Source organism: Piliocolobus tephrosceles, chromosome 12 (genome assembly GCF_002776525.5).
Source record: "Piliocolobus tephrosceles isolate RC106 chromosome 12, ASM277652v3, whole genome shotgun sequence".
NCBI lineage: Eukaryota > Metazoa > Chordata > Mammalia > Primates > Cercopithecidae > Piliocolobus > Piliocolobus tephrosceles.
Window position 1 is genome coordinate 23,545,821 of NC_045445.1, and position 22,252 is coordinate 23,568,072.

The 22,252-nt window shown below is 40.5% G+C and overlaps 1 protein-coding gene across 4 annotated transcripts in view; it reads left to right on the forward strand.

The window, feature by feature from the left end:
• The first annotated feature begins 8,152 nt into the window (after positions 1–8,152).
• Positions 8,153–22,252, forward strand: part of ENOX2 (ecto-NOX disulfide-thiol exchanger 2) — a 316,145-nt gene continuing 302,045 nt past the window's right edge. For 2 of the 4 annotated variants that reach the window (XM_023198804.1, XM_023198805.1), the window contains exons 1-2: positions 8,153–8,421; positions 9,634–9,681. The gene's annotated coding sequence lies outside the window, so the exon portion shown is untranslated. The remainder of the gene's footprint in view (positions 8,422–9,633; positions 9,682–22,252) is intronic. The other 2 variants (XM_023198809.1, XM_023198806.1) reach the window with 2 other exon arrangements.

Genomic DNA, 22,252 nt, shown 5'->3' on the forward strand with positions numbered 1-22,252 from the left:
CACTGCATTCCAGCCTGGGCGACAGAGTGAGACTCCATCTCAAAAAAAAAAGAAAAAAGAAATGGGTATTAATATTATTGTCATCCCAATTTTCCAGATGAAAAATTAGAGTTGTCGTAAGAATTAAGACAAACTTGACAAAGTCAAGGGGTCAAGGTAAGATGTAAATCTCACATATGTTATACAGGCCAGGTGGTGTATGCAAAAAGCATAGTAGATGGGGTCAGATAAAACTGGATTTCAAACCTGGCTCTGCATTTACTAGCTGTGTGGCTCTTGTGAATCTCTTAATTAGCTTAACTGCTTTTTAAAATCTGTATAATGAGGATAACAACACTTATCATACTGGACTGTCATGATGCCTCCATGGGAGAATGTAAGTAAAAACAAACATGCATTCCATAGATATTTATTGAACATATAGTGAGTGAGATATAATGGAGATCAGTGTAGCCTGGGGGAAGATGAGGAATGGTTTACAAAGGGTGCTCAGGAAAACCAGTACTGGCAAAAAGAGCATGATGGAAGAGCTTAACAAATGGGACTTTCCTGCTGGGTGTGGTGGTTCATGCCTGTAATCCTAACACTTTGGGAGGCCAAGATGAGTGGAACACCTGAGGTCAGGAGTTTGAGACCAGCCTGGCCAACATGGTGAAGTGCCGTCTCTGCTAAAAATACAAAACAATTAGCTGGGCATGGTGGCGGGTGCCTGTAATCCCAGCTACTTGGGAGGCTGAGGCAGGAGAATTGCTTGAACTCGGGAGGTAGAAGTTGCAGTGAGCCAAGCCTGCTCCATTGCACACCAGCCTGGGCAACAAGAACAAAACTCCGTCTCAAACAAACAAACAAACAAACAAAAACAAAAAAACAAACAAGACAAAACAAACAAAAAACCAAATGGGACTTTCCATTTTTTGCAAGGTTTTCCAACTTGCATTAATTCCACAACTTATAAAAATATCTGTCCTTCAAGAAGCACATATCTACTTCCCTGTGTTACCAGCTCCCTACTCACTAGTTCTTTCCTTTCTCCTCAATCTCATGTGCTTGCCCTGTCTTTCTTAAGCAAAAATTCTGAGACACCAAGGACATTGCTGGTCCTGAGTCAGTAACCAGTCTCTCGTTTTGGTTTCTTCCCTGCATCATTCCTACCATTTCACTTGTATGAACCCACTTTTTTTAACCTTTTATGACAACTTTATTGAGGTATAATTACCATCACTATCACCACAGGCTGAGAAACAAGTCTCTTAAGCTTGGTCATAGAGCAAGCTGCCAACACTGAATGCAGGTCCTGTGTTTAACTCTGACCACCAACCAAACACCTAACCCAAGACATAGCCTAAACTCCTAACTCTGGACTTGGAGACTTAACCCCAATTTCACACCAAGCCTTTAACCCTGGCCACAATGAAGACCTTAATTCCATCCACAAACTGAGCCACTTTCTGGCCACACTCCAAGGCATTAATCCTGATTAAATCAAGTCCCTGGGCCTAGTCACATACTGACTGTCTATGTCTGGCCCAAGAGTAAGTACTTAAGACTGGTCCCAACCTGAGTCTCTAACCCTGATCCCCTATTGAATTATAACTATGGCTATTGTATAAGTCCTTAATTCATGATACAGGGATTAAAAATAATATCAGACATAGCCCCTAAGTCTGTCCCCAGGCTGAGTCTCTAAACTAGGCTACAGACTGCATGAGTTAACTCTGGGATATACTTAACATCCTGAACTGACCACAAAATGAGTGCTCAGCATAGATACTAACTGAGCTCTAGCCCTGACCACAGACTGAGGCTCTAACTTGGTCACAGCCTGAGATTTGATCTTGGAAACCAATCCAGCTACAATTTCCACAGACTTAGCACTAACCAGAAAATGACCCCAACATTGGCAACAGAATGACTACTAAACTTGGCCTCATACAGAGATGAAAACATGTACAGAGAGCAGACTCTAAACTCAGCCCAACTCTGTGCCTTAATCATGGCCAAGAAGTGAAACCAAATCTTCCACAAAACTTGAGGATATTTTGACCACCGCATATGCCCTAATCCTGACTACAAACAGAACCCTGAACATGGCCACAAACTGAGTCTTAAACATGTTCAAAGCCCAAGTGCTAAAGCTGGACAAAGACTGGGTTCATAAATCTGACCATGAAATAATCTATTGATCCTGGGATAGACTGAGCCCTATCACTGGCCACTGATTTGACTCCTAAACCTTACAGCTTCTAACTGGTTATAGACAGCATCTCTAATCCTAGCCATAGACTGAATTCCTAACTCTCATCACAGACTGAGCCCATAAGCCTAACCTCTGACCTGAGCTTTCAACCTGAGAATAAATTTGATTTCTCCAAATGGCTAATGACTGATCCTGAATCTTTGAGATAGACTGAATCCTATCTCTGTCTAAATGTTCACCCCAGACTGGATCCCAATTTCAACCACAACTTTAACTTTAACCCTGGCTACAGACTAATTCCTAATACCAGAAATTAAGCTGCTCACCAGCACTGGGCAGAGACTGAACCCAAACCTTGAAGATGAATGAAGGACGAACTAGACAAAGACAAAACAAATACTTTTCATCTTCTTGGCCTAAAACCCAGCAACAGATTTAATTCTAACCCTGAGCACAGACTGAACTCATCATGGCTAAGATCTAAGCCTTCTTCCTGGCCACATTCTGAATACTGAGCTGGGATAAAGACTGTAAGCCCCGCCACAGTCTGAAACCTAAAGGTCAAGCCCTAAGCCTGGTTAGAGAAATGATTCCTGACCCTACAAGACTAAATCAAAATCCTCCTCATACTATCAGATGTAGCAACAGGCTGAGACTAAGTACTAACCTTTGTCACATATGCAGTCTTAAACCCATAAACACAGTTCACTCCATTAGTGGCCACAAACTGAGTCCTAGCACTAGCTGGAGGTCGAACAATCAGTCTGGTCACAAACTTAGCCCTCAATTGGGAATAGATGTACCCATGGCACTGGGCACATTATGGTCACTAACAATTAGCAAAGACTGAACTCTACTACTGATACCCAAATGCCTGCTACACTAAGCCAGAGTCTAAGTGCCAGACTGACAACAGGAAATGAACACTCTGAACTCAAACCCTGGCAACATCCTGATCCCAAAACCCTGATTACAGCCTGACCTCTAAAGCTTTCAAGCTGGATTTTATGTGTTGTTTGTTCTCACCTCAACTCTATCCACAGACTGACAAATAACATCAACAGCTAATCCAAAAAACCTGTTTACACTCTTAGCCGTAAAACCTTCTTCATAGTATGTCTTACCTTGGTCATTGGTAACTCCCAAACTCTGGTACAAGTTTAATCAGATAGCACTATCACCAATACTCAGTGAACACAAATGCCACATAAAGTCATAGTGGAACTACTCCGTCCAGACTCAACTCTGATCATGGCCAAATTGAAATGGCTAACACAAGTCACTGACTGAGCCCTGCTCTGGCCACAGAATGAGGGCCAACACAGGCCACTGTGAGTTAGCTCCATAGAACATTCCTGATATGAGCTATGGACAAAGACAGAATCCTCACACTGGCTAAAGTCAGAAATCACACCTTGAACTTACTCTAGCTAAATATGCATACCAAATCCTGTTCATATTCATCATTGAAGTCTTGGCCACAAACTGTACCATAATTTTGTCCATATATGAAATGCTAACTCTGGTTTGAGACAAGGCTCTAGGGCACATGACAGGTAATGTCCTAACATGGCAACAGACAATATTAGACATTGACTGTGCCTTACCATTGGCCACAGACTGAGACTTAATTATTGGACCCAGAATAAACTCTAACCATGACTACAAATTGAAACTTAACCTGATGAAAGACTGAACATAAATCCTGTTCACAGTCTTACTTCATTTTTCCCTAGGCAACATCATCAGCATGAAGACTAATCCCAGGCAGAGTCATGGTCCTGGCCTTTATTGACTTTCAAGCCTAGAAATAAAAGTGATTCCAACACTGACCAAAAACTAAAGTCAAACATTGAGTTGAGCCCTAACCTTGGGTGTGGTCTAAGTCTGGTCCACAGACTGAGCCCTAACTCTATTTTAGAAGAGGCCTCTTTCTACATACAGACTAAATCCTAATTCTGGCCAAAATTTGAACCCAAATCTTATACCTTGACTTCATAAACCAGGCCACTCTAGACTTACAGCAGCCTCAGAGTGAGATTTAACACCCTGAGGCTGCTGTTAGTCCAGAGTGGTCAGAGATGCACTTTAATCTGTGACACAGACTGAACCATGATTATAAATCTGGGTCCTAACATTGCTATCAGGCTGAACCCTAAACTTGGTTTGATGGTCTTCTGATCATGAATCCACATTGGCCTGCAAAAACAGCTACAGACTTACTAAATCTTAACCTGAGAAAAGATTGAAGCTAAATACATTCTACATTATACACATAAACCCTGGCCTTGATCTGGGCTCTATAATGGCTTTGGATACAGCTCTAACCTTGACCTCCTAATTGATCTCTGAATCCAGCCAGACTGTTTGACCCTGGGCCACTATTTCACAAATTCATCTTATTATATAACAACAGATCAAAGAGTATCACCTTTGTATATACACATAGAAATATCTGTATACATTTGTGCTCATATATAATATATATTATATATAAAATTTCTATATGGCTTATTGGAGATATAGATATGTTTTATATATTATATATAAAATTTCCATATGGCTTATTGGAGAGATGTATATATGTATGTGTATGTATATATATATCACTATACAGAAATAGCCATACATAGCTGTGACATACACAGTAAGAAATATTACTTATCACAGCTATGTATTTTAATTATTTATCTTGTTTGTTGATGGTTTCTCCCTAATAGAATATAACCTCCAAAAGGAAGGGATGTTGTATGTGTTTTCCACTTCTCTATTCCCAGCATCTAGAATAATGTTTGGCACATTACAGGTACTCAATAAAAACTTGTTAAATTGATGAAAGAGTAATTTCTTCTTACTCTTCTGTCCTGCTACTTGACCTCTTTGTAATATATGCCAGTAATTCTACTTTGTTTTCTCTTGGTTCATCTATTTGGCCATTCCCTCTCAGCTTCCTTGGAAGGCATCTCTTTTTCTACCTGCTACTTGAATGTCATTATTTTCCAGGATTCCATAATCTTTGTCTTTTTAAAAACTATTATTCTAAATACTCTCTAAGTTGCTGGGTGCAGTGGCTCATGCCTGTAATCCCAGAACTTTGGTAGGCCAAGGCAGGTGGATCACTTGAGGTCAGGAGTTCTAGACCAGCCTGGGCAACACAGTGAAGCCCCATCTCTACTGAAAATACAAAAAAAAGAAAAAAAGAAAAAAAAAATAGCTGGCCGTGGTGGCAGGCACCTGTAATTCCAGCTACTTGGGAGGCTGAGGCAGGAGAATCGCTTAAACCCCGGAGGCAGAGGTTGCAGTGAGCCGAGATCATGCCACTGCACTCCAGCCTGGGCGATAGGGTAAGAATCTGTCTCAAAAAAATAATACTCTCTAAGTAAAGTGTAAACAATTTTTCACTTATTTAATTGCCATCTATATTATACTAATATCTCCCAAATGTTTAATTCCAACCAAGACCTCTCTCCCAAGCTTCCGACTGGCATTTCTCAGCAGCCTATCAGGCATCTCCAACCAAAAGTTCTACAGACTCTTCAAATTTTAAATGTCCAAAACTGATTTCCTCCTATTCTTCACAAAACTTGCTGTTCTTTCTAGGTTCAATATCTCAGTGAATGCTACTACCATACACTTAGTCTTCCAAGTCAGAACTTGGCAGTCTGATTATTCCATTTCCTGCTAGAACTTCTTTAATGAACAGGAACCCATGTTTTAACTCACCATTAAAACCCAAAACCTGTCACAGTGTATGGAACATAGTAGATGCTCTGCAAATACTTTGAAATCAGTGATCAAATCAAAGAGTCATGAAAAAAAGATAAAAAGAAAGGAGACAAAGCTGAGAAAAGAAATTCTGCATTTGATTCACACAATGTTTTTCCGGTATCCATAATACTGAAAATGCCTTGTTTCTCTCCTTTTTATGGCTGAAATGAGGTGATTTTTGTTTTTCTCTTTTCTTTCTTTCTTTAAATTTTTTTTTTTTTGAGATAGGGTCTTGCTCTGTCACCCACTACACTCGAGTGTAGTGGTATGATATTGGCTCACTGCAGTCCTAACTTCCCGAGCTCAAGGGATCCTCCTGCTTCAGCTTCCTGAGTAGCTGGGACTACAGGCATGTACCACCATGCCTGGCTAATTTTCTTGATTTTTTGTAGAGACAAGGTCTCATTATGTTGCCCAAGCTGATCTCGAACTCCTGGGCTCAAGCAATCCTCCCAACTTGGTGTCCCAAAGTGCTAGGGTTACAGGCATGAGCCCCCACTCCCAGCCTATTTTTCTTTTTTTAAAAAAGCAAATTATTTTCCTGGGGGAATTTAAAAGTATAAAAAGTATTAAAACATAATACAGCAATTCAATTACCACCCTCCAGAATGATTCCCCATAATATCCTAGCATATGTGTCCCCAGTATGTTCTGTGTGTATATGCTTTAAAAAATAAACACTACATAAGCTCAAAAATTCCTCTGATGGTTCTCTCCCACTTTCAAGTTAAATTATGAACTAATTGATATGACCCCTTGTTGCTGCCTGATCTAGTCTCTGCAATATGGAACTTTTGTTATTGTTCTCTGCACTCTTTCATGCCTTTATGCCTTTGCACATGCTTTGTATAGAATATGGTTGACCTCCCTGCCCCAAATCTGACAAATATTTTACTGGTTCTTCAACCAGTCCTCCAGAAGTAGAATGAGTTCTTTCTCCTCTATGTTCCTATAGAACTCTATGTAGACCTCTTTACAGCATTTTTCACATTGTATACTCATCTATTCCTCCTCCCAGATTCTCCTCCACTATAACTCCCCTCACCTGGATTGTGAGCTACTCGAGGGCAGGGACTATTTTTCCAATTCTGTGGCAACAGTGCCTAGCGCAGAGCTTTGTACAAAGCAGTATGCTGAATAAATGGTTGAATTTATTAAATCATCTTCCTCCTTCACTTATCTTTTTAAAATATTGAGCAATTACCTTAGCAAAATGCAATTCCTCTGTCTTTCCCTTCATTTTACTTGTGAGTCCAAAAGTTGTCCTCATCAAGAAGTTGTAGTAATTCAACTGTAACAATCCATAAAGCTATAAGGATTCATCTCTAACAGAGACAAAAAGAGGTCAAAAGTTAGGAGTGAAATTAGCCCTAATAAACAACCATTTTCCTCAACCTTTAAGTCACTTGAAAGTGCTTGGCATTCCCCACCTATGTCCTTATCCAGCTCTTGTAACATAGTTTTACTCAAAAGATAAAGTTTCTTAAAGACACATATAGTTACTCGTTTGTAGTTAAGTTGTATTGTCTATCTGTTCTAAACTGTTATTTATAGCAGTTTATGTGGCCACTGTTTTTCATGGCAACATAGCTTCATTGTGGATTAAATAGGCTTCTTCTGGGCTGCTGTAGATCACATTTCTATGCCTATTTATGACACTGTTCCTAGGGGGAACTATAATTCCCAATTAGAAAAACTATATACATTCTTCCGTACCTTTTAAGTGATTTTGATGCAGGTGGTTCACAAAAAACACACTTCAACAGTTTTAAAGGACTATAACTCTCAATTAAAATTCCAGGCTTATCAAAGAATAAACATCATTTTTTGAAAAACACTTAAAACTCAATAACAATTTCAAATGACGATTGAAAGTGCTTTCCGCAAAATGCTAAGAACTTAACCGACATGAAAAGAAATCTAGAGCCTTCCTCTGTCCCCACAAGCACAAATCCATAACCCCAAGAGAGAGTCTCTAAGACAGTGCATTCTAAACTACAATACCCAGAATACCCTTCCCCGTCTGAACGCAGGGGACAATCGGAAGGGGAGGGGAAGAATTGTGCGTTTAGAGAAACAAGTGTCCCACGACTCCATCTCCCATAATTCTCGGTCTTCACTTGCCTCTCTCCGCCAATGTCTATACGGGATACCCTCAGGAAGAACAGCCTTCAGCGACCTCAAACTACATTTCCCATGAAGCCATGGGTTCGGGCCTCCAGCTTCCCCGGTGACCAGTAGCCAATGGGAGACGCCGCAGTGGGCACCGTGTGGGTGAGAGTCCAGCCTTGGGTTGGATTGCCGGGTCTAGGCCTGGAGGCGCGAGGCGGGCATTTCAGACGAGAGTGGCGCGGCGTGGGGCGCCGCGAGGGCACTACGCGCCCAGGAGCTGCCGCGCCGACCCGATTTTCCGCGGCTGTTTAAGGACTAGCGCTTCGGTAGCCGGGGAGCTGGAGGTCAGAGAGGCAGAAAGCCCCGGTGGCCGTGGCTGGGGACTGTGGGACTGAGGGGGCCTAGGGAGGAGGGTGCTTCCGGGGCCGCGGTCCTCAGCGCCTAACTCCGCCCAGCTCCGCCTCTGCAGGGGAGGGGGTGTCGGGACCGGGAGTCCGGGGTGGGCTTTTGAGCTCTAGGCGCCAGTTCTCTTGAGCCCGGGAGCGCGCTCTCTTTGCTCTTTTTTTTTTTTTGGTCCAACTCGCCCGCCCCTTTTCTTTTCCCACAACGCCGCCCGCCTGCCCCTGGCGCTGTGCCTCCTCAGAGGTCCGAAGTTGGGGTTCGCGTCCAGGGTTTTGCCTAGGCGGTGACTGGACTTTAATTCTTACCGCGGGAGTTGGGTGATCTCTTTCCTCTTTTCCCTCAATTTGTATTTCAGGTTTGGGCACATAACCCTCCCTGCGCTACACTCCCCATTTCCTATAGGGGCATGGGAATTCCTTGCCACGCCAGGTCTTTGGAGTGGGAAGGGTTTCCCCTCAATTTCTAGAAGGGATGGGAAGCAAAAGAGGGAAGGAATCTCGCTTTTGAGAAATGTGTGTTTAAGGTTCAGTGCAGGGTTCTGATGATAGTAAAAGGCAAGTTAGACTGGTTATAAAAACCCAGCGCTCTAGGGGTTTCTAGCAAAGATGGATAGCACTAATGTTGACAAACATTTAGGGGGTACACCTTTATTCTACAGAATAAAGTAGACCCTGTGAAACAGACCGTATTAATCATTGTATTATTACAAACGCGTGCAAAAAATGCTAAGGGGGTCAGTGGAAGAGCATACTGATGGGGGTGGTGAGTTCGTCTATGGAAATTCAAACCTAACCCGGGAAGTGCTGAAGCCCTCATCCCGCTCTCGGGCTTTGTGAAGGAGGTGAATTTTAATTTGGGCTCCAGCGGAGTACAGGGGATTTGAAGTTGTCAAAGAGGAGGGAGAAAATGTTTCCTGCTACTGAGATTGGACTTTGAGAAGGGTAAACAGAAGAGGGAGCACTGTGAGACAGGTGGGCTTGCCTGATTGGAATAAAAGATATCAGCACAAATATACTGGGAAATAAATAGGGTGAAGAAGATTGGGGTCATAATAACATGACACTTTGAAACATACACATAGTTTGGATATTATTCTGTATCAAATAAAATTGAAGGCAAAAATTAAGATTGGATGATTTTTCTTTTCATCCTAGGGAACCTGATTTGAGATCAATTCTTGGAGAACACAAAGAAGTGTGATGGTATGTTCCAGGTGTGAGTTTAAATCCAAGAAGAAGCTTGTCTTGCAGATGTTTTGTTTGTAGCTATTCTTAGCTACAGTCTATAGCTGTCAACTTTAAAGCCTAGAGACATCAATTTATTTTCTTAAGAAATGCATTTGCTGTCCCCGTGCATCACATTATCTGAATTGTAGTCATCTCATTGGGTGACAATAATGACTGCTATTTATTGAACACACATAATGTCCTAGTCATCATCATGAATACTTTGTTGCATTATCTTAAGAGAGTTATGAAGTAGATACTATTATTCCTGTTTTTTTTCCTAGAAGAAAACACTAAAATGCACAGAAGTTAAACAGTCTACTTAAAGTCACATAGATTATAAGTTGAGGTTTGAGTATACAGATTTCTGACTCCAAAGCCCATGCTCTCTTCAACATGGTTTGCTGCTCCCAATGTTCATTCTTGTTTTTGACCTTCCAGTTGTGGTAAGGAGAGATAGGTATAGTTGATCATTCTGGTCAAAACCCAAATGATTCACTTCAGATTTCTATGTCAGAATGTATTTGCTGTAAAATAGCTGCCAAAACCAAATTAACTGTCATTGCAACTGTAGCTAATTGTGTCTGCCAAAACCATAGTTAGTATGGCTACTTCGGAATTAGATGATTCTCTTTATAACACATATCATACCTCTAAGCTATTTGAACCTTGATAGTACTTTGGATTTATCTTATTTTAGCATTTTAACAAGTTACCTGGGACACTAGATCTCTTTCATGACCTCTGCCCATGTGAAGTATTGGAGAAACAACGAAGTACAAGGTGTGAACTCTTCCTGGGGTCTAGTTGGGGAGCTAGATGCCCACAGTTCTGAGATACTGTAGTGTGTAGTATAACAGAGACAGGTACAAAGTGCTATGGAGGGATAAAGGAAGGTGTGACTCACTGTAAGGGAGACTCAGGGAGAAGGCTTCCTCGCGAAGGTGACATGACAGATAGGTCTTAAAGGATAGTGAGTTTGCCCCAGGCAGGGAAGGAGTGGAGGGTAGGCATTCCAGGTAGAGGAGTCAGTCTGTGAAAGATGTGTGGTTGTGTAAGAGTAGGGCATGTTCATTCAATGTGGAAGAATTCAGCATGGCCGAAGTGCAGATTGTTGAGGAAAAGGGAAGTGTAATGGGTAGGAGAAGAGTCTGGAAAGAGGTTGGGGCTGAGTTGTGAAGAATCTTGATTGCAATCCTAAGTTGGAATGCGCCCCCATAGGTCAGTGGTTCTTAAAACGTAGGGCATCTGCCAGTGGTAGTTACGTTGTGCTCCCACAAACATTTTAATTTTACTAGTTACATATTCAAATATATCTTAAAAAACATAAAACTGAACTAAGCCGTCACATCTAAGATTACTTTAGATTTTACTTCATAAAAATAGAAAGTGAACCAGTTTTCAGTTCATTTAAAGACAAATATTAAGTAATAATAGAACACATTGTGTGTGAATATGGTAAAAGTCACTAAGTAATACTCAAATGACTGAAATTTGAGAAGTGCTGCTTGTAGGCCATAAGAAATCATTAACATGTTTTAGAAGAGCACCACGATCAGATTTTTACTTTAAGGACAATGACAGTGGGAAGGATACAGTGGAGGTGGACTTGACGAGGCTGCTACTCTGTTCCACAGAGAGACAATAAAGACCCAAGAGTAGTTAGGTCAGAGGAGGGAACAGATTCGAGAAACATTTAGGAGGTAAAATTATTAGGACTTGGTGGATGTTAATATTATTATGTCAGTATTACCAGAATTGTTTTAAAAGTCTGCATGCCCCCCTTGCCTCTTGTCCTTTATATTCTATGGGGAGCGATAATATTGCCAAAACATGCTATGTTTCTATGTTCATTAAGATGACAGTGGAAGCTATAGTTACCACTCGAATGGATTTGGATTACACACAAACATCCTTCCCACCTTACTCGGTGTCTTTGAGAGCAGTAGCACAAATATTCAAGGCACTGATTAGGAATATGACTATTATCTGTGACCCTTAGGCATGCAAGAAATTCCTCAGCCTTTAAGATTCAGCTTGTATGTCAACACCTCTGTGAAGCCTTCCCAACAGCCCTCGCCCAACATACATGAATGCACGCACAAAGCAATGTTAGGCCTCTGGCTTCCACAGGACCCTGCATTTACCTCTGTCCTAGCCTGTACCACACTGTAGGGTGTCGGTCTGTGGATGTTTCTGTCTTCCCCACTACTAGACTGTGAGCTCCTTGAGGTCAGGGGCGAGGTTTCATTCGTCTCCATACCCATAGCATCCAGAACAGCACTTGACACATGGTAGTCACCTAATAAATGATTATTGGGTGAAAAGAATTGGTAAACAGATTTGCATGAATATAACTGGGGACTTTGGTAGCACAAAGTGCCAAATGCTATGAAAAGACTAGCTGTTTGCTACATTTGCTACTTTTGCTGAAAAAAGCAGTAAATTAAAGTGCCCATAATTTCACTAAAGACCTACTTTTTCCCTCTTTTCTTCACTCTCCCCTGGTTATCTTACGTTTTTCTTTCTTATCATTTACCTATCCAACACCTTTTCCTTAGCCCTGCCTATTACTTTGCTGCTCTTGACAGAGTTCACCTTCCTTCTGCCCTGATACTTTGCCAGGAAACATCCCTTCTACCCACCCAAGTCCAGTGCACTCCGTCCTTGACATCACTCTCAAGTTCATCTCCTACTCATAGACTCTGCTACTGGGACTATAATTTGATACAGCTTTTCTGGAGAGCAGTTTGTCAATATGTATCAGAAACCTTAATGGAATACAGCTTTTAACCTACCACTTCAACTTCTAGGGCTCTGTGCTGAGGAAACAATCATGATGTTTCCAAAAATTTAATACTCAGTACATCTATCCCAGAGTTGTTTATACTAATAGCAAAAACAACAAAAAAAGAAAAAAAGAACATCTTAAATGTACAATACTAGGGATTTGAATGAAATCAATTGTGGTACATTTATAGAATGGATTACTAAGTAGTGTTGTAAGTTGATTTTACCAAACAATATTTAATGATCTGGAAAATTGTTTATGATATATTAAGAGAAAATTCACATCATAAAACTCTCAGTACAGAGTGGCAGATCCCAGTTTAAAAACGTATATATAACACACACACACACACACAATCTGTGTAGGCATACATAGGAAAAATCCTGTAATGGTAAACACACAAAAAATATTAATAGGGGTTTGCTACGAATAGTAAGGTTGCATATGACTTCTACTTTTAACCGTTTGCATATTTTTATTTTCTAATCTACAGTATATTTGTTAATTTTTAAAAGGTTATTTTGGCCAGGCACAGTGGCTTACACCTTTAATCCCAGCACTTTGGGAGGCCAGGGCGGGCGGATCACCTGAGGTCAAACATGGGGAAACCCCGTCTCTACTAAAAATAGAAAAATTAGCCGGGCATGATGGCATGCGCCTGTAATCCCAGCTACTCGGGAGACTGAGGCAGGAGAATTGCTTCAACCCAAGAGGCGGAGGTTGCAGTGAGCCGAGATTGCACCACCACACTCCAGCCTGGGAGACAGAGTGAGACTCTGTCTCAAAAAAAAAGTTATTTAAAAATGTTTTCCCGGTGTCCACCATTGTCTTAGTTGGGGGCATACCTTCCACCCCCCAACACACATGCATCACTTCTAGCCTGGATTACTGCTGCCTCTAGCCTGCTTCTCTTCTAGTCCACTCATTACCAATGCTGACAGAATGATTTTTGTAAGTCACAAATCTAAAGCTACCCAGCCTCTCTATAAAATAGTTCAAAGGCTGTCCTTTGTCTTCAGGATAATATCTAAACTTCTTAGACTGGCTGATAAAAACTTTGAAAGTCAGCTCCCTGCTTGCTCCTCTAGTATCAGTTTTACCTTCTATGATTTACCTTTTTGGGGGGTCTTTTGCCAGTACCAGGCACATAATAGGTGTTTAATTAATGTTAGCCAATGTTGATGTGGACTGTGTGGATTAGCTATTGTATGCCAGGCAATCTACTGGTATTTAATTCTCAGCAAAAATATTAAACACATAAAATAGCTATTCCTATTTCACAGATGAGGATAACTAAATACAACAAAGTGAGAAGAAAAGTTATAATAAAGAGCATTTTTTAAAGAGAAAATTTAAAACCTCCTGCCATAACTCTGTTCTCTTTATTTTCCAGCAATCCCTGCTGGTCCTTGTCAGGAAGAAAACAGGCTTTGTACACTCGCTTGGGCAACTTATATGTGACCACAGCATAACAAGAACAGCCGCAAACTGACATGATCTCACCCTGTCGTGGCTCACACTGTGCTCATGTACAGAAATCTTTCCTTTGTGTACATAACACTTCATACAGGAGAGATGGAATAGCTCCAGTTGCTCTGTTTTTCTTTATTTTTTGAAATTCTATGTCATTTGGGATGGGGATGTCAGCAGAGAGCTACAGAAAACTGTGAAATAATTGAATGTACAAGAAACAATGTGTCTCATGGGAGCTGATGTCATTGGTTAATTTATTTTTTTAAATGTCATGTAGATGTATTTTCCAGCAATCTGTCCCCAGGGAAGACCTTGGTTGAATTCAATAGTTAATCCTACTTACAGAATGCAGCCCATGTGTGCACTATATTCTTGCATTGTTAAGTGATTTTAGACATATGTAGTGCATTACCATAACGACATACAATCGAGTGTATGTAGGATATCTGATTTTCTCTACAATAATGTATCAGTGGTCATTCAGAATCCTGAAGTGTAGTCTTCCCTTCATTTTCCTTACAAATAATACCCATTGTGCAAAAATGGATGATTTTTAAGGGACGGAAGTCCTAAGCATGAGTCATCTGAATAAAATATTTCTTTATAAGGAATTGTTACTTTTAAATACTCCAGGAAAAAAATCTATGGTTTTCCTGCTACATGATCAAATAAGTTGAACATAGAAATTACAGATAGGGTTTCACTTCATTCGATGAATTATTGTAGGCTTACTATGTGAAAGCACTTCATTAGGCACTGCACTAGATAGTCATAAATACCCCTTTTAATGCCTTCTGAACAAAAAGAGAAAGAACGAGGGAGACAGAGAGCAAGCAAGCACATAAGAGTAAGAGCATTCAAGAGCAAATAAAAGAAAAATTTTCGCAAGCGGGCCCATCTTATAAATGAAAATTCACCCAGCTGAAAATTGAGATATGTACCCGTGGGGATGTGTTCTTTTTTTCTTTTTTTTTTTTTTTCCTTGGTGAGATATCTAGGCAAAAATGAGCTACCAGATAGCTGATAAGCAAATGATCTACTTCTGTTTACAAACAGTGTGAGAGAAGGAACAGTGACTTTCTGTGCTTCCCAGCCCTGCACAAGCCTGCTGGTGATGTGAGAGTTATGATTGTGTCAGCTTTTCCAGGGTTTCTGTCTCTGCTGCAGAGATTTGGCAGACACCTCAGACAAATTTTATGTCTCTTAAATCTTCCTCAAGCTAGGCTTGGCTCTTAGATTTATATGTACAAAAAAGTAAAGTGTTTACCAGTTTGACATTTTTGAAGATCAAAACAGACTTAGTTTAAAAAAAGAAATTAGCATACACCTCAGTTTAGTCAGAAAGACCTAATTGGTTTTTGCTATTTGTTTAAAACAGTCCAGATGTGTACTTTTCAGAAATGGCTACTGATCATATGTCTAAAGATTTATGTTCTATTCCTCAATATTGCTTCCTTTTTTCTTTCCAACAAAGTGTAAAGTTTTGCTGAAGTCTTAATTTTCCGTTTTTTTTTTTTTTTTTTTTGCCTTTACTGAAACATAGTATAAAACACTGTAGGATGGAAACATAGTGAAATACATTGGCAATCTAGGAGGAGAAAAAAGATAGTTTTTATTAGCTCTGCTTCACTCCCCTTTTTGGTGCTCTGTTTTTCAGTGGTCTCTTGCTCACAAAACATTGTTCCTTGGCATGATAATGATAGGTGAGTGGAAGAATCGAAGAGCTTTCAGTGACCACACTTTAACAAAGCTGGTCTAAATGCCGCAGTAGGCAGAGCACAAATGAATATGGCAGTCATTCAGGAGAATTGAGACACTGTGGAAAATGTTACTTCAGAGAACAACATTGCTTTAGTGGTGAACTGTGAAAGATAAGGATGGAGAAATCCCCAGTAAGGGCCCTTGTCATCTGCTCCAGCTGCTCTTCATTTTTAGCCAGCAACAACTGCTAGTGAGAGTTTCCTGGGATAGAAACTGCCCCACAATAAGCCCCCATAAGGTGTCCTCCTATCAGCTTTTCTTCAGTCAGGTCCTCAAACATACTTCACTAGGATTACTCTGGTCACATACCATTCTAATTTTCACCTTTCAAGAGATTCTGAGTTTGACTTCAAGGAGTACTTTATGTTCAGACTCATTCATTCAATAGACATTTGAGCATATATACAGGACCAGACCCTATGCTAAGCACCAGGACTATAAATAATGAATTTGATGTGATGTAATCCCTGCCCTTAAGGAGCTCACAGTCTAATAGGGGAGATGGACACTCAAACCAGTGATTATATTCTGATGTGAAAGGTACCCAAAAGAGAGAGAAGGTGTTCTGGGAATATGGTGGAGGGAATTACAGCTGGGGGTGGACAACTTAGAGATCAGAGTCTTAACTGTGCTGAATCATAAAGGATGCAGGGCATTGCCTAGTCTCTATGTGAACAGAGGTGATGGGCAAGGATTCCAGGCAGAGGGACCACCAACACACGCAAGGCAGTCAAATGTGTAAAACTGGATAGTTCAGAAAAAGGTAAGATATTGTGTGTGAACCAATGAAAGTGGGAAAGGGGAATGGGATAAGAGTCTGGGAAGGTATCCTGTGGCTGGTTGGGTGAAGTAAGTCAGCTTGCTAAGAAGTGTGGCCATTGTCCTATATGTAGGGATGAGTGAACACAGGGTTTTAAATGGGGGGAGTAACATGATTGCACTGGAGGATGGACTTCGTGGGGGGTAAAACTGAAGACAGATAAAGTCCACTTTCTTTTTTTAAAATTTCATTATTTTTATTTTGAAATACTTTTAATTTAGAGAAAAGTTAAAAGAATGGTTAAAAGAATATTCTTAACCATTTACGAATAAAATTTTAACATGATACTTCATCATTTCTGAATATTTTATTTGAATCTCCTACCAAAAAAAGGAATATTCCATATATAACTACAATACAATCATAGACATCAGGAAATTTTCTTTTTTTTTTTTTCCTTTTTTTAAAATTTTACTTTAAGTTTTAGGATACATGTGCAGAACGTGCAGGTTTGTTACATACATATACATGTGCCATGGTCAAAGATCTAGAACCAGAAATACCATTTGACCCAAGCAATCCCATTACTGGGTATATATCCAAAGGATTATAAAGTCCACTTTCTAATTTGGCAGTCTTTGAGAGGTTTTACCCTAATCACTTGCCACTATTCAGCAATGCCGTCTCTGTTAGGGTTTCTTTCCATATACAGAGATCACTTTGAACAATTGTTTCCTTCTGCACACAGGACATAACTTCCTGCACTCCTTCACATGTTACTTAGATGAATATTCATTCTTTCCAACTCAAATCAGTGATTCCAGCAGTAATTGAGGTTTGATTATCATGAAGGAAAGAAATCAGTTTTGAAGCACAGCAGCTTCATTTCAAAAACATTCTATGAGGCTTAGTTATTGCTTGCTGAGTCAGCAGGGCTGAGGCACGTGCTGGTCCGCTGCCCTTGGGATTTGGGGGAGGAAAAAGGAAAGAGGCTGAAGAGATGTCAGGGAGTGGCTGTTTGAAAAATAAGCAGCAACCAGCATGTTGGAAATCCCTAAACGTCACATCCAGATATGGGAAGTAGATACACGTACCAGATGTACATGAATATAAAACAAACGCATGTTAAAGGTACCTGTGCCCAAACAAATTGTACCATCTAGCCGGTCAGTTTTAGATCATGTTCTTTCCCTGACTCAGATACTGTAAATGGCTTCCCATTATCCATAGGATGACGTCCAAACTCTTCAGCCTGACCTTTAGTACTGTCTGCAATCTAGCTCCAACCTACCTTTCTAATCTTTATACTTCTGTCTTACAGAACTCTGCTCCGGTCAGTTACCCTTTCAGACACTGCTTTGGCATTCCTTTACTTACACTGGGAGCCCTCTCAGGGAACGGACTGTGTTTTTTTACTTCTTTGAATCCTCCAAAGTGCCTAGCACAGTGTCTTGCATATAGTAGGCCCCCAAGATATATCTGTGACTGTTATTTTTCCCCGCCCTTCCACCATTGTTTCCAATATCTCTACTATTAACCTAATGCCCTCACTACTGAAGATGGCAACTGAGACACTAGGTAAAAGAGGTTGGTGCTCAACAAATTATCTTTTAACTTTTTAGTTTGAAGTACTTTTAAATATAGAAAAATTGCAAGCATCATACAAGAATTCTTATATACCATTTGCTCAGATTCACCAATTGTTATTATTTTGCCCTATTTGCTTTATACTTTTCTATATAATTATAATTAGTTTGTTCTGAAACACTTGTGGTTGAATAAGCCACACCCCTTTCCACCTCTCCTTTTTCTCAACCTTTTATTGTGAAAATATTCAAATATAGAGAAAAGTTAAACGAATTATACAGTGAACACCCAGATACTCACCATTTAGATTCTGTAATGAACATTTTGTTGTATTTGCTTTATCACCTATTCATCTATCCATTCCTTTATGCCTTTCAGATTAAGTTGCAGACATTAGTACAGTTTTTAAAAATTTTTCAGTATGCATATCATTAACTAGATGAACAAACTCTTTTGTGCTCTGAAATCAACCAAGTCATCCTGCATTATACCTGCATTTACTGTGTTGCCAAAACTCTAGTCTACCTGTGTATCTTAGATCTGTTTGGCCATGGATCACATGTCTTTTTCATTAACTCTTAGATGACTTTCTATTTCACCTAGTGTCGTGCCAGGTGCACATTCCATAGACACTACTTGATGCTGATGAGCAGAAACAGAGCTAGTGCCAGAGGAAGAATCCTGATAAAACCAGAATAAACTGGGGAAGGACAGAAGGGAATCTGAGAAGAGGACCACAGATGAATGGGAAAGAAGCCAGGGCTTGAAGAACTGGGGGGAAGCAGGATGCCTTCACCTGCCTGGTACTTCCAGCAGTACTATATGCTACTTTCGAGCTTTTTCTTTGAAAGAATGGGTTCCAGGAAACTAGGGACAACTGCTGCTAAGCAGAGCACATGACAAGTTTCCTTGCTACTCTTTAGGAAACCCCAATTAATGTATTCATGTTGCTTCATGAATATGCTGATTTGCCATAAGATACAGGTTAGTTTTGGAGAATGTGGGTGGACCACTGAAAACCTTCCAAACTATATCTGTGCTATAACCAAAGAGCACTTAAATTCAGTGAATCCCAGTTTCGTTTTTCTTTATAACCTTTCCTTTCTTGTATTGCTTATGAATACAAGGATAGCTCTCATCTATCTTTACTGAGTTGTCATTTTGTGCCAAGTACTATGCGAGATGCTATCAGGTCATTGACACTTTCCAACAGCCTGACAAGGTAGGGACTACTTCCTCCCCATTTTTCAGATAAGAAAACTTGAGACACAGCATGGTTAAGTATCTTGTCCATAAGACAGAATTCAAGAAATTCAGGTCTGCCTGACTCCAGAGCCCAGTTGTCCTAACCGTTATACCAAACTGTCAAATGAAATTAAAAAAAGAAATGTCAACCCAGTGTAATTGCAAGGAAATTTACTTTCACTGTTTTGAATCAACATGTAATTTATTCACTAAGCAAACCCAATCGAATCAGTGAATTAAGAACTATTCCTTTAATTCTTAGGATATTATCATAGTAATGGATTCAAATTGCCTGAGTTCGAATCCCAGTACCAGTCAAGTACTGTAAGCAAGTCACTTAGCATCAGTAAGCCTTAGTTTCCTTGCCTATAAAGTGAGGATAAAAGTGTCTACTGAGCCCAGGAGTTCAAGGTTACAGTGAGCTATGATTGTGTCACTGCACTCTAGCCTGCATGACAGAGCAAGACCCTGTCTCAAAACAGAAAAACAAAACAACAACCACAAAAACCATATAGCATTGTATTGTGAAGATTGGTTAAGAAAATTATGTAAAATTTGCCATGTCTGACATGTAATAGGGGCTCAGCCTATACTAGATCACTGTCATTTCTTCCCTCTTCCTTTTATTGGACGACACAACTCATCTGTAGCTTTCACTTGAGGAAAACAAACTATTCCTGAAACATTTTTTTGAGGAGAGACATTCTGAAAAAGAATATTAGGTTATTTCTGAGGTTGAACAGGGACAGTTACCAACTCTTAAGTGTATTTCTTTAAAAAAAAAACTTTTAAAATTTTTATTTATTTATTTATTTATTTAAGAGGTGGGGTCTCACTATCTTGCCCAGGCTGGTCTTGAACTCCTGAGGTTAAGTGATCCTCCCACCTGGGCCTCGCAAAGTGCTAGGATTATTGGTGTGAGCCACTGTGCCTGGCCAAGTATATTTCAAAATAAGCTAGAAACATGAATCCTTAAGAGAGTTGGGGTGGTCCATCTCTCTGCCTCCTGCAGAATAAGGCTAAATTGTGATTGTGACTTTATCTGTTTCATCACTAGACTAAATTCCACAGTTGGCATAGACTATTAAACCTGGGATATTGGCGATCCCAGCCTGGTCATTTCATGGCAAGCAAGCTGAGGCTAAGAGAGTAGAAGTGACTTAACCAAGATCAAACAGTGAAGAAAATTAGGAGACGTCAGTTCTTCTGACTCCTTATCCAGTGTTCATTCTGTGGTTCCCTTGTTGGCTTTCAGACAGGTGAAACCAAGCCTTGCTGTGTGTTCTTTGCAGGAGCTTGAACTGATTAGACTCTCAGGGTTTGGTGCAAGTTTGATGGATTCAGAAAACATGAAACTTTGTTCTGGTTCAAATCAGCTTGCTAGTTTTTGTTGCTTTCAAACTGTTACCATTTCTGTTTTGTTTGGAGGTTAGCAAATTAGTGTTCTCTTCCCGTTTAAGTTCATGGTTTAGTTCAAGTTCTTGGTTCTTTGAAATCTTCCACTGGGACTTTTGTTTTTGACAAAAATACTCAGAATCTGGGGTGGCTAGTGACGGAAATTCATTTGAAAAGATCAATCAGGCTTGGTGACGGCTGCCGAGGAGGAGCTTGGGTGGTTTAGGGAACCATTAGTGCTTACATTCTGGAACTTGAAATCCAAATAATGGAAAAAGTGCAATGGTTTTTGGTGTGCTTGTTTGTTTTTATAAGGATGCTCTGATGCTTTCATTGCCCTTGCTAATCTGGGTTGAAACTGCTGCCTCCCACCTCATTGCCTTTTGGGACACTCTGTCAGTCATGTTCCTCATTTTTTGACTGTGAGAAAGAAGCTAACAAAAAAAAATTCATCTTTCCTGTTCCTTTCCCTTTACTTTGAATGGCCCTTCTGAGGAACTTGGGGGATATGAATTTCAAGCTTAAATTTGTGGAGTTTAGTTGCAATGCCCAAAGGCAGAACCGTCCGATTCTGAAATACAGCCTTTGTTCCTTTCTTACCAATGTGGTTTTTGAAGTCTCAGGCAAGCCTCCTTTGCTGAACCTGAAATTGGACTGACACCTTGCTTAGTGGCCAGCCATGCTGCCAGTGAGGCTGTGGTGGAGGGTAACAGGGATGAGGCCTCTGGAGAATTGTATCCCACCTGCCTGACTTTCAGAATGGCAGAGGAAAGTGAGATCTGGTGCTAGGGCTGTCAGTACCTTTTCAGGCTCTTAACTGTTTCTCTAAGCAGTTGGAAGGCTAGGATTGCAGCTTTGATGGTCAGGGGCCCACTCCCAATACCTCAAAAGGCAAGCACTTTTTATTATAGTAGGTGAGATTTCGGATGATTTCAGCAAGTATGTTTCTGATTAGAAAGCTCTCACTTTAGGCCGGGCGCGGTGGCTCAAGCCTGTAATCCCAGCACTTTGGGAGGCCGAGACGGGCGGATCACGAGGTCAGGAGATCGAGACCATCCTGGCTAACACGGTGAAACCCCGTCTCTACTAAAAAATACAAAAAACTAGCCGGGCGAGGTGGCGGGCGCCTGTAGTCCCAGCTACTCCGGAGGCTGAGGCAGGAGAATGGCGTAAACCTGGGAGGCGGAGCTTGCAGTGAGCTGAGATCCGGCCACTGCACTCCAGCCTGGGCGACAGAGCGTGACTCCGCCTCAAAAAAAAAAAAAAAAAAAAAAAAAAAGAAAGCTCTCACTTTAGATTCATTTTCTCTTTTCTCCACCCCTCCCCTCTTTTTCCCTCCTTCTCCTCTCTTGTCTTTTTCTCCTCCCCTTCTCCCTTTCAGCAGCTCACTTGCTCTTAGCTACCAATTACCTGCTATGTGATTAATATTATCGTTTTTCCAATTGGTTTAACATAGATTTTGGATATGTATTATACTGGCATCTTCAGTAGTAGCAATGACGTTTACAGGGGCAATTAGAAAAAGTTTTCTTTCT